General features: G+C 43.4%; 1 long non-coding RNA gene across 1 annotated transcript in view; it reads left to right on the plus strand.

Moving 5' to 3' along the window:
- Positions 1-9,015: 9,015 nt before the first annotated feature.
- The window catches only part of LOC123331009, an 84,255-nt gene continuing 79,052 nt past the window's right edge, over positions 9,016-14,218 (plus strand). Inside the window, exons 1-2 of the long non-coding RNA XR_006547390.2 lie at positions 9,016-9,167; positions 10,600-10,664. This is a non-coding gene — a long non-coding RNA (uncharacterized LOC123331009). The remainder of the gene's footprint in view (positions 9,168-10,599; positions 10,665-14,218) is intronic.

Here is a 14,218-nt window from a genome sequence, read left to right on the forward strand (position 1 = left end):
CTTGAAAAGAACTGTTTCTCACTCTCTAGTGCCTACATTGTGGTTTAGTGCAGAGACCTCACTCCAGTGCTGTCTGGAGTGAGGACATAGTGAGTGTCCCTCCTCTGAGGTCTCCTTTCCAGCAACAGTAGCTAATTCTGTCCAAACGTTTTTACTCAAGATACATTTTCAGATTATATATATATATATATATATATATATCAATGACTTTGACATTAATTCTGGGAAATTATGAATCCCTCTTCTTAATTTTGGAGAAGGCAATGGCACCCCACTCCAGTGCTCTTGCCTGGAAAATCCCATGGGTGGAGGAGCCTGGTGGGCTGCAGTCCATGGGGTTGCTAGGAGTGGGACACAACTGAGCGACTTCACTTTCACTTTTCACTTTCATGCATTGGAGAAGAAAATGGCAAGCCACTCCAGTGTTCTTGCCTGGAGAATCCCAGGGACGGGGGAGCCTGGTGGGCTGCCATCTATGGGGTCGCACAGAGTCGGACACGACTGAAGCAACTTAGCAGTAGCAGCAGCAGCTTCTTAATTTACTATGCAGAAATCAAAAAGCCAAGACAGCTATATTAATACCAGAAAATTTCAAGGCATAAATTGTTTCCAGAGTCCAGAGATAAAGAGGGATATTTTACAGTGCTAAAAGGACCAATCCACAACAGACAAAACAGCCCTAAAATGTCTGCACCCAATTAACGTACTTAAAAGTACATAAAGCAAAAATTAAGAGGTAAAAACAGACAAATTCACTGTCGTAGTCAAGGTTGACAACTCACACAGAGAAAGGAGACATAAGCAGTTACATCAATGTTGAGATACAAAGCACATTAGAGTAGTTGCCCATTGGTGGGAGTGGAGGGGAATAAGCAAGTGTAAGAAATAGGAAAAAAGGCAAAAATTAAAATCAAATTAAACAGAATGAAGCCTGACATAAACTGATGATAGGATCCCACATATTAAAGGTATGTGTACCTCAGTTCTCTAGACAACAGGGGTAAAGTGAAAACTAAGAATAAAGTTTATTGGAAAATCCTAGTATTGAAGATTTGTTTCTTACCAGCATCACTTTTGAATTCATCATTCTCCCAAGGTTATCAATGGAGCAGACACTGTCTTGATACCATGAATCACAGTGTAGGTAATTATACATTCCAAAAGCATGCATATGTTCCAGTGTCTATTGATCATCTTGAAGTTTTACTTCTGCCACAGCTGAAATAGAAGGAAAATAAACATAAACATCAAGAAAAAAGAAATCTTCCACTAAAGTCAAGCCTGATCATTATATTGAACATCAGACATGAGTAATGCATAGGGTATGATTTAACCAATTTTGAGTGGTCAAATAATGGCATTATTCTCTTTTAAATTGTGAATCAATATTAGAAGCCCTTGTATTTTTCTGCTGATGCTGCTAGCAGATTTTCCTCACCGTGCTTTTCCACCCTCCCCTCAGTGTACCAATCCAGATAATAATTCAGATGGATATTATGGCTCATGGTTCCTGGGATTTTTTTTTGAAAGGTGCGTGGGTGGATTTTGTGATTATGTAAGCACAAAGCTAATAGGATTGGCGGGCGCCCCAGCTGAGAACAGGCAGGTGCCCCGCAGTCTCCTCCCGGCCTTGCTCTCCCTGGGTGTGGGCTGGTGCTGGGCCGCCTCTGTTACAGAGCAACCCCAGCATCCCCGCCTGCTGTGCCCTGCCACGCTACAGCTCCTAGCTAGAACCAAGAAATATGGACACTGACTCTTACACTCCAGCAGCCTTTAAAGTCACCACTACAGAAGGAGCTTGGATCTAGAATCAGAGTTTGTAGGTTGCCTTGGGAGGAATCCATGGGCTGAACTGGGTGCACTGGGTGCTTACGTTAACCGATGAAATTTATGGAAAATAATGTTTTGGCCTGTGTTTCAGGTACCTGTCACTGCATAACAAACCAGATGAAAAGCTTCGTAGTAGAAAGTATCATGACTTTCTATCACAACATAACCAGGAGGGACGGAGCAGTAGGGATTGAATGTCTGTTTCACTTGTTTCTGCTGGGCTGGAGTATGCAAGATGCTTTCTTCACTGACATGCCTGACACTTGGTCAAGGATAGTTTGAAGGGCTGGGCCTTGGCTGGGATAGCTTGACTCGGTACACGTTTGCCTTTGAGTCTTGCTCTTGGCTGCTTCCCTTGGTTTCCCTTTCTGTAGTTTCAGGGTCTCTGTCCCTCTCTTCAAAAGGCCTCTCCTTGTAGTCTCTCCAGCAGGGTAGTGACAATTCTGATGTGAGCACATAGAGCTTCCAAAAGTGCAAAGGCAGAAAGTCAAGGGCTTTGGAAGTCTTAGGCTCAGGACAGGCAGAGACTTGGTTGTATTATACTCTTGCTAATGTCTTTATTTTGGCTCAGATCCAAGAAGGGGGAACTTCTCAAGGATGTAAGGACTAAAGGTATGATTTTCCCCCAGATCCACTGATGTAAGACTTCTGCAGCATGGTCTGGGGCATAGAATAGACAGAGGCTACTGAGGTTTAAGAAGTGCCTAGGACTGCCAGATAAAATACAGGCTACTCAGTTAAATTTGAACCTTAGATGAACCATAAGTAATTTTTTAGGATAAATATGTCCAGTGCAAGCAGCATAGCATGCAATATTTGAGACATCAGTTCAATTCAGTTCAGTTCAGTCGCTCAGTCGTGTCCGACTCTTTGTGGCCCCACGAATCCCACTACGCCAGGCCTCCCTATCCATCACCAACTCCCGGAGTTCACTCAAACTCTTACCCTAAATTGCCTTGTTTTTCTTTCCTGAAATTCAAACTTAATAGAGCATTCTGAATTTTTCTTTACTGGATTTGGCAACCCTAGGTGAGAGCCCAGTGAGCAGAACCTAATAGCTGTTTATTAGTCTAGTTGCAAGGTGGTTTCAGGGCATGTGAGGACAAGAAGTAGAAGGCAGGTCTTTGAGGATAGCAGAGGACTGAGGCTGAGTGTTCAGACAGTGGACCAGAGTGGCTGAGGTCAGGACAGTGGAATCAGCAGACCAGAGAGGAAATCTCAACTCTGCTCTGAAAACTGTGTGTGTATGTGTGGTGGTGGTGGGGTGTTTTAGGCTTTCAAATAAGGCACATAATATAGTGCTACTCAGTAGGGTTGTGGTGGGGATTAAACATGGGTACCTGGAATGCACTTGGCGCAGCGCCTGGTATGTAGTAAGCTCCACGAACAGGTTAGTGTAGTCACACTCAGAGCAGCCATTGCGGCAGTGATCATAGCGTTGTGGGCATTGAAGCTGGTGCACAGGGAGTGGGGAAGAGGCACGGAGGAGGCTAATGTTCCCAGAACAGAGGCCAGGCTCTGTGCCTGCTGCTTACCTTTCTCCCTCTCCCTTAATCATCATAGCCTTTGCAGGGACAATAAATCAATTTTAGAGATTAGTGAATTGACTTGGAGGAACTACTGTTTGCCTGAGTGGCAAAGTCAGGTCTGTCTGATTCCAGAATTTTTTTCCTATTGAAAAAAAGACAAGTTAGTATAGTTCATTCAGGTGGACCTCAGTTTGGGTACTTCCTCTTAGTGTCCTAAGGCCCGTCTTTCCTTGACCTTGGCATCTGTCGCTTCAGCTCTGAGCCTTCCCTACTCCATTGGATGATAGAAGAGGAGCACGCACTTGCTTCTCCCACAGCCCGTTGCAAGCATTCACTGTGGTGTGAAGACATGTGAAAACTCTAAAGTGCCCCACAGGTGTTGAGATTGTTTTATAAACCCTAGTTCATCACGTGTCTGTGGAATTGAAATATAAATCACATATTCTGCTAATTCTAGGCCTTGGCAGGATGGGAAGCTCTGCTTTCTAGAAGGCAGTGAGGAAGGGGATTGGGGAGGTAGGAAGAAAAGAGAGGTGAGTCTTAGGCTGTGGTGTGTTTCCCTTGGAACACTCTGGCAGAAGATTTTGAGGATGTAGGATTTAAGGGCAAATAGTTGAGCAGGACATGAGCCATCCCTGTGTGGGCTGCGTATCTCTCCCTCTGGCTTATTGCTTTTAGGAAGCCTCACAAATAGCTCCTTACCTGAGGCACAGGGAGGTGTAATCAAGAGATTGATGAAATGCCAATTTCATGTTTCTTTCATTGTCTGCTGTAGATTTGGAACTTATTTACAAGGCCACTATGAACTTTCAGACTTCCCCAGAGAGGAGCAGCTTAGAAATATGTGGAAGTATTGTCATTATCTATTTTATGGGTGAGCATGATGTAAACAATGACTGACAAAGCCTGAGTGAGCTGGGTCGTGCCTCTGGCTTGCGTTTTCTCTTCTCTAATTCACTCTGGGTCTGAATTTCCATCCTCCCAGCACTCCGGACGTGCAGCTGCATTCATTATACTCACGAACTCTGCCCAAATCTGCCACATAAGGCACACAGTGGTCTACAACCACAGACTCATTTCCCGGGCAGTAAATTATGATAACGTGACAAGACAAGGTTCTAGTTCTGACACATATTTTCCACGTTTGCCAGAGGTAACAGCATAGCTGGTGGGGTGTGTGTGTCTGTGTGTGTTTGTGTTTATGTGTGATGGGGGAGGAGTGAATGTGTGGGCTTCTGAAAGGCATCTTGCGAATGCCACAGTAGAAGGAGAGGCGAGAGTGCTCTCTGCTTGGTAATGAGATTCAGTGTTATGGGGCTGTTATTTTTAGAGTTTAAACTATGAAAATCTCATTCGCTCCCGAGAGCCCTCCTCTCTGCCATTCTTTAGCACATCAGGTGAGAAATCAAGTGTCATCTTTAAAAAATGATAACAGATCCCAAGTTAACTTGTAAAAAATACCCCTTTCCCCTAATTCTAAGTGTTTGGTATGGCGAGAATCATCTTATAAATTGGAATTCTGATTTGAGATGAGCAGGGAGAGACAGGAGAAGGAAGATTAGAGATAGAGAATTAAAAATGGAACTTGACTTTATTCTTTATGAATAATTAAGCACAAATGCTCACTGCAGGCGTGTGTGCTTATTTGTATACTTGACTTTTTATACATATGTGTACGTATAGGTAACTTGCGACTTCCATACCTGTGTGTATATGTATGTGTTTCAGACATGCTTTTTGATATATTCTATGAATAATTTTTGATGATCTTTGTCTAAATTCTCTTCTTTGGTTATCCTTATATTTTATCCTCACATTTGTTCCCATCAGATTTCTTTAGCAGAACTAGTAAACTGGTTGCAATCTTAAAGGTACAAAGGCATGTCTCCCTTGATCATATAAGCTCCAGAGACAGAAATTTCTATTGTTTTTGCATACATCCAGTCAACCAGTAAAATTCAGGAGACTAAACAAGAAGATGCTCATTGCTTTGAATTCCAGCTATGTGGGTGATATCTTCCAAATGTGTATCTCGGGTATTAACTTTTCCCATGAGGCTGGGCATCTCAGAATTGATGCTTTAAAACAGTGGTGTTGGAGGAGACTCTTGAGAGTCCCTTGAACAGCAAGGAGATCAAACCAGTCAATTCTAAAGGAAATCAACCCTGAATGTTCATTGGAAGGACTGATGCTGAAGCCGAAACTCCAGTATTTTGGTCATCTGATGTGAAAATCTGACTCATTGGAAAAGTCCCTGATGCTGGGAAAGATGGAGGGAAGAAGGAGACGAGGGCCTCAGAGGATGAGATGGCTGGGCGGCATCACTGATGCAATGAACATGAACTTGGGCAAACTTTGGGAGGTAGTGAGGAAAGGAGATGACTGGTGTGCTGCAGTCCATGGGGTCGCAAAGAGTTGGACATGACTAGGTGACTGAACAACAACCACAATGATAGATTTATTCCTTGTTTTTTAATGGAATCTCTGTACTGTTTTCCATAATGGCTGTATCAGTTACCTTCCAACCAACAGTGCAAGAAGGTTCCCTTTTCTCCCCATCATCTCTAGCATTTATTGTTTGTAAATTTAAAAATGATGGCTGTTTACTGGTCGTAGCAAATGCCCTCTTACAACAGCACAAGAGGCAACTCTATGCTTGGATATCACCAGATGGTCAAGACTGAAATCAGGTTGAAAATGCTCTTTGCAGCCCAAGATGGAGAAGCTCTATACAGTCAGCAAAAATAAGACCTAGAGCTGACTATGACTCAGATCATGAACTCCTTATTGAATAATTCAGGCTTAAATTGAGGAAAGTAAGGAAAACCACTAGATCATTCAGGTATGACCTAAATCCCTTATGATTATACAGTGGAAGTGATGAATAGTTTCAAGGGATTGGATCTGATATACAGAGTGCCTTAAAAACTATGGACAGAGGTTCGTAACACTGTACAGAAGGCAGTGACCAAAATCATCCCAAATCAAAAGAAATGCAAGAAGGCAAAGTGGTTGTTGGAGGATGACTTACAAATAGCTGAGAAAAGAAAAGAAAGGAAAGGCAAAGGAAAAAGGAAAGATATATCCATCTGAATGCAGAATTCCAAAGAATAGCAAGGAAAGATAAGAAAGCCTTCCTAAGTGATCAATGCAAAGAAATAGGAAAACAACAGAATGGCAAAGACTAGAGATCTCGTCAAGAAAATTAGATCATTCCAAGGGAACGTTTCATGCAAAGATGGGCACAGTAAAGGACAGAAACAGTATGGACCTAGCAGAAGCAGAAGATATTAGGAAGAGAAGAATTACATACAGAAGAACTATACAAAACAGATCTTAATGACCCAAATAACCACAATGGTGTGGTCACTCACATAGAGCCAGACATCCTGGAGTGTGAAGTCAAGTGGGCCTTAGGAAGCATTACTTTGAAGAAAGCTAGTGGAGGTGATGGAATTCCAGCTGAGCTATTTCAAATCCCGAAAGATGATGCTATTAAAGTGCTGCTCTCAATATGTCAGCAAATTTAGAAAAATCAGTAGAGTCCACAGGACTGGAAAAGATCAGTTTTCATTCCAATCCCAAAGAAAGGAAATGAAAGGAATGCTCAAACTACCACACAATTGCACTCATCTCACACGCTAGTAAAGTAATGCTCAAAATTCTCCAAGCCAGGCTTCAGCAATACATGAACCGTGAACTTCCAGATGTTCAAGCTGGTTTTAGAAAAGGCAGAGGAACCAGAGATCAAATTGCCAACATCCACTGGATCATCAAAAAAGCAAGAGAGTTCCAGAAAAACATCTATTTCTGCTTTATTAACTATGCCAAAGCCTTTGACTGTGTGGATCACAATAAACTGTGGAAAGTTCTGAAAGAGATGGGAATGCCAGACCACCTGCCTTGCCTCCTGAGAAACCTATATGCAGGTCAGGAAGCAACAGTTAGAACTGGACATGGAACAACAGGCTGGTTCCAAATAGGAAAAGGAGTACGTCAAGGCTATATATTGTTACCTTGCTTATTTAACTTATATGCAGAGTACATCATGAAAAACACTAGGCTGGATGAAGCACAAGCTGGAATCAAGATTGCCGGGAGAAATATCAATAACCTCAGATATGTAGATGACACCATCCTTATGGCAGCAAGTGAAGAACTAAAGAGCCTCTTGATGAGAGCGAAAGAGGAGAGTAAGAAAGTTGGCTTAAAGCTCAACATTCAGAAAACTAAGGTCATGGCATCTGGTCCCATCACTTCATGGCAAATAGATGTGGAAACAGTGGCAGACTTTATTTTTTGGGGCTCCAAAATCACTGCAGATGGTGACTGTAGCCATGAAATTAAAAGATGCTTACTCCATGGAAGGAAAGTTATGACCAACCTAGACAGCATAGTAAAAAGCAGAGACGTTACTTTGCCAACAAAGGTCTGTCTAGTCAAGGCTATGGTTTTTCCAGTGGTCATGTATGGATGTGAGAGTTGGACTATAAAGAAAGCTGAGCATCAAAGAATTGATGCTTTTGAACTGTGGTGTTGGAGAAGACTCTTGAGAGTCCCTTGGACTGCAAGGAGATCCAACCAGTCAATCGTAAAGGAAATCAGTCCTGAATATTCATTGGAAGGACTGATGCTGAAGCTGAAACTCCAATACTTTGGCCACCTGATGCGAAGAACTGACTCCTTTGAAAAGACCCTGATGCTGGGAAAGATTGGGGGCAGGAGGAGAAGGGGATGACAGAGGATGAAATGGTTGGATGGGATCTCTGACTCAATGGACATGAGTTTGGGTAAACTCTGGGAGTTGGTGATGGACAGGGAGGCCTGGTGTGCTGCAGTCCATGGGGTCGCAAAGAGTGGGACACAACTGAGTGACTGAACTGAACTGAATTGAACTGATTTCATTCCTTTTGTTACAGTGGTAGATGGGATTGTTTCCTTAATTTATCTTTTTGATTTTTCATTGTTAGTGTATAGGAATACAAGGGATTTCTGTGTGTTAATTTTATATTCTGTGACTTTACTAAATGCCTTGATTAGCCCTAGTGGTTTTTTGGTGGCACTTTTATGGTTTTCTACTGATCCGATCTGATGCATAGTATCCACTTGCATGACCAGGGAAGTCCTACCTCCTTTTTTATTTATTTTATTTTTAATTGGAGGCTAATTACTTTACAATATTGTGGTGGTTTTTGCCATACATTGACGTGAATCTGCCATGGGTGTACATGTGTTCCCCATCCTGAACCCCCCTCCCACCTCCCTCCACATCCCATCCCTCAGGGTCATCCCAGTGCACCAGCCCTGAGCACCCTGCCTCATGCATCGAACCTGGACTAGCGATCTATTTCACATATATTAATATACATGTTTCAATGCTATTCTCTCAAATTATCCCACCCTTGCCTTCTCCCACAGAGTGCAACAGTGTGTTCTTTACATCTGTGTCTCTTTTGCTGTCTCGCATATAGGATCATCGTTACCGTCTTTCTGAATTCCATATATATGCGTTAATATACCGTATTGGTGTTTTTCTTTCTGACTTACTTTGCTCTGTATAATAGGCTCCAGTTTCATCTACCTCATTAGAACTGATTCAAATGCATTCTTTTTAATGGCTGAGTAATATTCCACTGTGTATATGTTCCACAGCTTTCTTATCCATTTGTCTGCTGATGGACATCTACCTACCTCCTTTCTTGATGAGTCACCACAGACATTATTTTGGAGAGCTGACTTTGGCAAGAATTCTTACCCTTTGCCTGCTTCTAAGCCAGTTTTTCCAGGATCCCATCTCCTGGCTCTGGAGTGAGTATGGGGTTCCAACGGGTTCCATCCTGGCCATAGGACAGTGTAGAGGAGAGGTAACTTCTCCTCTACCCTTTATGAGGAGTCCTTTCCTGAGACACCCTTTTCCCTACGATACTTCATAAGTGGATAAGCTTCTCTAGGTTAAAATTTTCCACTGTAGCCACTGTAATTCCAGATAATCTTTAGTAAGTTTAACCTGCCTTTTCAGCCTTGAATCAAATTTTATTCATCTGGGACCTCACACTAGACTCAGTTCCACTTAGGTTGGCTCCGGTCCAACCCCAGACCTGATCTAGTTTCCAAGTTGGAACTATTCTGATGCTGAAACTGGTCTGGTTTCTAAGCTGGACCCATCTGACCCCAGACCCAGTTTTTAAGTTGGATCCATTCTGACTTGGCTGATTTCCAGACCCAGTCCACAAAAATAAATGCTCACGTGAAGTCTGAAAGCTCATAATGCAAAGGCTGTGGGGAGGAAGTGATCCCCAAACCCCTCACCACCCCTCACCAACATCCAGGGCAGCGAGCTCAGGAACTCAGTGGCGCCTGCACCTGATTGCTCGTGGCTCAGGGCCCCTGGGGCGCTCCTTTAATTCTGTCTTCTGACACCACAACTGTTAAGAGATACTAAGGCACATTACAATTTTTAAGAGTTTATTTGAGCAGAAATCAATTTGAGTTGGGCAGCATCCAGTCTTGCAGATAGAAAGGAGTCCAAGGAGCTGTGCAAAATAAAAGGCCTTTTGTACAGGAGCAGAATGAGGAAGTGAAATGAGGCTAAAAAATGGGTTGACTATTGCAAGGTTTCCTTCCTTAGTGGGGCTGGTGGGGACCCCTCAGACAGATTGTCCAAGTAGTGCTGATCAAGTGACTCCTGAATGACTCTTAAAAAAAAAACTAGAGTATAGTTGCTTTATAATGTTGTGTTAGTTTCTGCTGTACAACAAAATGAACCTGTCACACATACACACACCGCCCCTCTTCCCTGGATTTCCCTCCCATATAGGTCACCACAGAGCACCAAGTAAAGTCCCCTGTGCAGGACAGTAGGTTCTCTTCAGTTACACATTGTTGCTGCTTAGTCCTGTCTTTGTGACCCCATGGACCATAGCCCACCAGTCTCCCCTGTCCCTGGGATTTCCCAGACAAGAATACTAGAGTAGGTTGCTATTTCCTTTTTCAGGGAATCTTCTTGATCCAGGGACCGAACCTGAGTCTCCTGCATTGGCCGGTGGATTCTTCACGGCTAAGCCCCTAAGGAAGCCCACTTTATACATAGTATTTTATACATAATAGTGTACATTTGTCAGTCCCAGTTTCCCAATCTATCCCACCCCTTCTGTCCCTCTTTGGTATCCATCCTTTTATTCTCTAAGTCTGTGTCTCTATTTCTGCTCTGTGGATAAGTTCATCTGTACCATTTTTCTAGATTCCACATGCGTGCTGCTTGACTCTGGAAGATCCCGTTTCTGAAGGAGTTGATGCTGTGCTAAGGTAAGTCCTGGTTTGGGGAGTGGAGCTTAGCCTAAGCAGCTCCATTTTGGGTCTCTTGTCTTGTTTTCATTTTAATAATGTATTCATTTATTTTTGGCTGCACTGGGTCTTCGTTGCTTTGCTTGCCCGCTCTCTGGTTGCAGTGAGCCTGAGCCACTCTCCAGCTGTGGTGCACGGGCTCCTCCTTGAGACGGCTTCTCTCGTTGTGGGGCACGGGCTGTAGGTGCGTTACGGCCTTCGGTAGCTGCAGCAAGCGGGCTCAGTGGATATGGTGCGCGGACTGAGTTGCTCCGCATCGTGTGGAATCTTCCCAGACCAAGGATCAAACCCAGGTCCGCTGCACTGGCAGGCAGATTCTTCTCCACTGTACCACCAGGGAAGTCCTCTTTTCTCATTTTCTGAGTGCGTGTTCCATTCACCTTTGGTTGGCTCTGCCAGGATTCTTTAATTTTACAATCATGCACACCCATCTCCTGCTCCATTTTGTCTCTACGTAAATGCCACCTCCTCAGAGTGATTATCTTTAAGCATTTAAAATAAAATACTGCTCCTGTACCCTATCTTCCTGACCCTGCCTCCTTTAACCTATTTTATCTTTATTCATAACACTCATCATGGTCTGACATTATATGCTTATTTATTTGTTTCCTCTCACCCCTATGTAAGCTTCCTGAGGAAGGGTTTTTTTTTTTTTTTTTAAATGCCATTTTTCCAGTGCCTAGAACAGTATCTGCCATCTAGAAATTGCTCAATAATTATTTGTTAAATAAACAAGTGAATGAGTTCCCTGGAAAGATTTCTACCAACATTCTGGTAAATTCTCTCTAGTGTTAGTGCAATTATTTATTCTGCTGCTCTGGCATGTGATACAGGGAAATGGACCATAATGATAGTTTGAAAGTGGAGGTTGTCTATCACTTCTTTCTTGTCACCCACCAAAAACTCCTTATTCCAGGGAAGTTGCTGATTAGGGCAGTGGGATTTTAAATCCAGGAAAAGTGTGGAGTGCTGGCTTCCTTCTCTCTTTTTGTAAATATCCTGAGAGTTACTTCTTTGTAAAGTCATTTTCTGGGAAGAGTTAAGTGCTTTCTGCAGGGAGCTGAGCCCTGACAGATCCCTGGTGACCTTTTGAGCCAACTTGAGGCAATGGCACCCCACTCCAGTGCTCTTGCCTGGAAAACCCTATGGATGGAGGAGCCTGGTAGGCTCCAGTCCATGGGGTCGCTAAGAGTCGGGCACGACTGAGCGACTTCACTTTCACTTTTCTCTTTCATGCATTGGAGAAGGAAATGGCAACCCACTCCAGTGTTCTTGCCTGGAGAATCCCAGGGACAGAGGAGCCTGGTGGGCTGCCGTCTATGGGGTCGCACAGAGTCGGACACGACTGAAGTGACTTAGCAGCAGCAGCAGCAGTACTTTTTACAGAAACACAGAGGAAAATCTCCTAGTTTTGATGCTACTTTGCAAAACTAGAAATAAAAGTTGAAACCAAACTATTTTCTAAGTTTACCCTCTTGATTCGTACATTTACCTGAGTTCTTCTCTCTTTTCCTAGTCAACCTCTGCAGCTCAGCTGACACAATATTTTGCTTTTATCTTACAAAATATTTCTCCTTAAAACCTGTTTCTGTAAAGAGAAGAATAGGTGGGATGTGGACTTCTTAAAAATATTGTACCTGAAAAATATCCTGAACAGTAGAATGGTTGCAAACTTACATAAGATGCTGTGTTTTCAACAAAGTCAGGAATGGTATGCCACCCTGAATCCTTGTCACGTGCAATCTGACAGATGAAACCCTCTCACCCTGATTTTGTCCCCAGGGGCCAGGATATGGATTGTCTGTGTCTCCATTTTCCAGGGGGCTCTCCAGGCCCTGAGTCACATCTGTATGGACTTTGTCCACACCTGTGAGGCCCCAATGGTATCTGACAGGAAAGCAAATGCTTTCAGAAGAAAGCTGCCGTTTTCCCCAATTTTGATATTCTTTTCCATTATTGCCTGTAAAGCTAATCCAACTCCACATGATGACCTCTTGTTCTGGAGTATTTCCCTTTCTGGTGTCTCCTTCTATGTGGTGTCTGTGGGTTGGTGGTGCTGGTGGTGGGGGTCTCAGGCCCAGTGGGGAAGGAAACAGCGCCCCCAACTCCTTCCTATCAGTGGAGCATTTGGTTGACCTTGACTGCTGGGCTCACTTGGTGTTGCAGTGGATTCTTGAGGAATGAACCTACCTGGGCTGCCTCTGTTGCCAGGCTGGGCATCAGGAAACATCTGGCTGAGGTTACCCCCTTCTGTAGGTTGAGAGGTCATATGATCCCCAGCTGCTGTGCTCCTTCTCCAGTTCTGGGGTCTCAAACCAGATCCTCTTCTTCTTCTACCTTTCAGAGTTCCCCTTTGACTGTCTCTTGAGTTATTTGCAATGTTTATTATGGTACTTGGTGGGGGAGGAGTGGGCAGGGCTAGAGGACGTCATCTTGTTGAGGACAGGAGTTGTCAGGTTCTACTTTTAAAAATAAGTTTTAGTTGAATACTTTTGTCATCTGGAGGAGAAGGCAAAAACTGCTGTATTTTAAAATTTTTTATTTATTTAAAAATATTTTTTATTTATTTGACTGCGCTGGGTCTTAGTTGAGGTGTGCAGAATCTTTAGTTGTAGCATGTGGAGTCTAGTTCCCTGACCAGGGATGGAACCTGGGACCCCTGCATTGAGGATGCGAAGCCTTAGCCCCTGGGCCACCAGGAAGCTTCAGAATTAGGTGGGCCTGAGTTTGAGCCACAGTTTCACCTGTTATTTGCCATGTGACTTCTGGCAAGTTCATTAACCATTGTTAAGTCTCAGCTTCCACATTGGTAGAGAATAACCGTATTACGTTTCTTTCTTTTTTCTTTTTCATTATGGTTTATCACATGATACTAAATATAATTCCCTGTGCTATACAATAGGACCTTGTTGTTTTATCTATTTGTCCATTGGATTCTCCAGACAAGATTACTGGAGTGAGTTGCCATTTCCTACTCCAAAGGATCTTCCCAGTCCAGGGATCAAACCCACATCTCCTGCATTGGCAGGTGGATTCTGTACCACTGAGCTAACTGGGAAGCCCCCTGTTGGGTTTCTTAAATTTTAGTCAACGAGAGGCCTGACTAGCTTGAGAAAAAGAATCAATGCAATTCCTTGAGAAAAAGGAATGCACTAGAAGGTGAGTCAGTTGGAAAAAGAGAAGCCATTCCAGTTATTTTAACACAAAGGGTTTAATAACGTGTCTGGATTAATTGGGTGTTGGAGGACTGAAAAGGCCATTATAGAACATTAGGGTTAATATAAAATTAGTAATTTCAAGAATCAGTCCCACTGCTAGGGCTAAGGACACAGAGGGAGAAAATTGAGGTGATCAGAACATAGAGACTCGCAGGTGAGACCCTAATGGATCAGTACCGTGACCTCTGCAAAAAGGCTCTGCCTGGTGCTGGTAATTTGGGGCTGAGAGGAGGGACAATGAAGCTAGTTCAGAGAGTGTGGAAATAAATGATTAATAGAAACCGTGCCACTGGAACC

Source organism: Bubalus bubalis, chromosome 21, assembly GCF_019923935.1.
Source record: "Bubalus bubalis isolate 160015118507 breed Murrah chromosome 21, NDDB_SH_1, whole genome shotgun sequence".
Classification (NCBI taxonomy): Eukaryota; Metazoa; Chordata; class Mammalia; order Artiodactyla; family Bovidae; genus Bubalus; species Bubalus bubalis.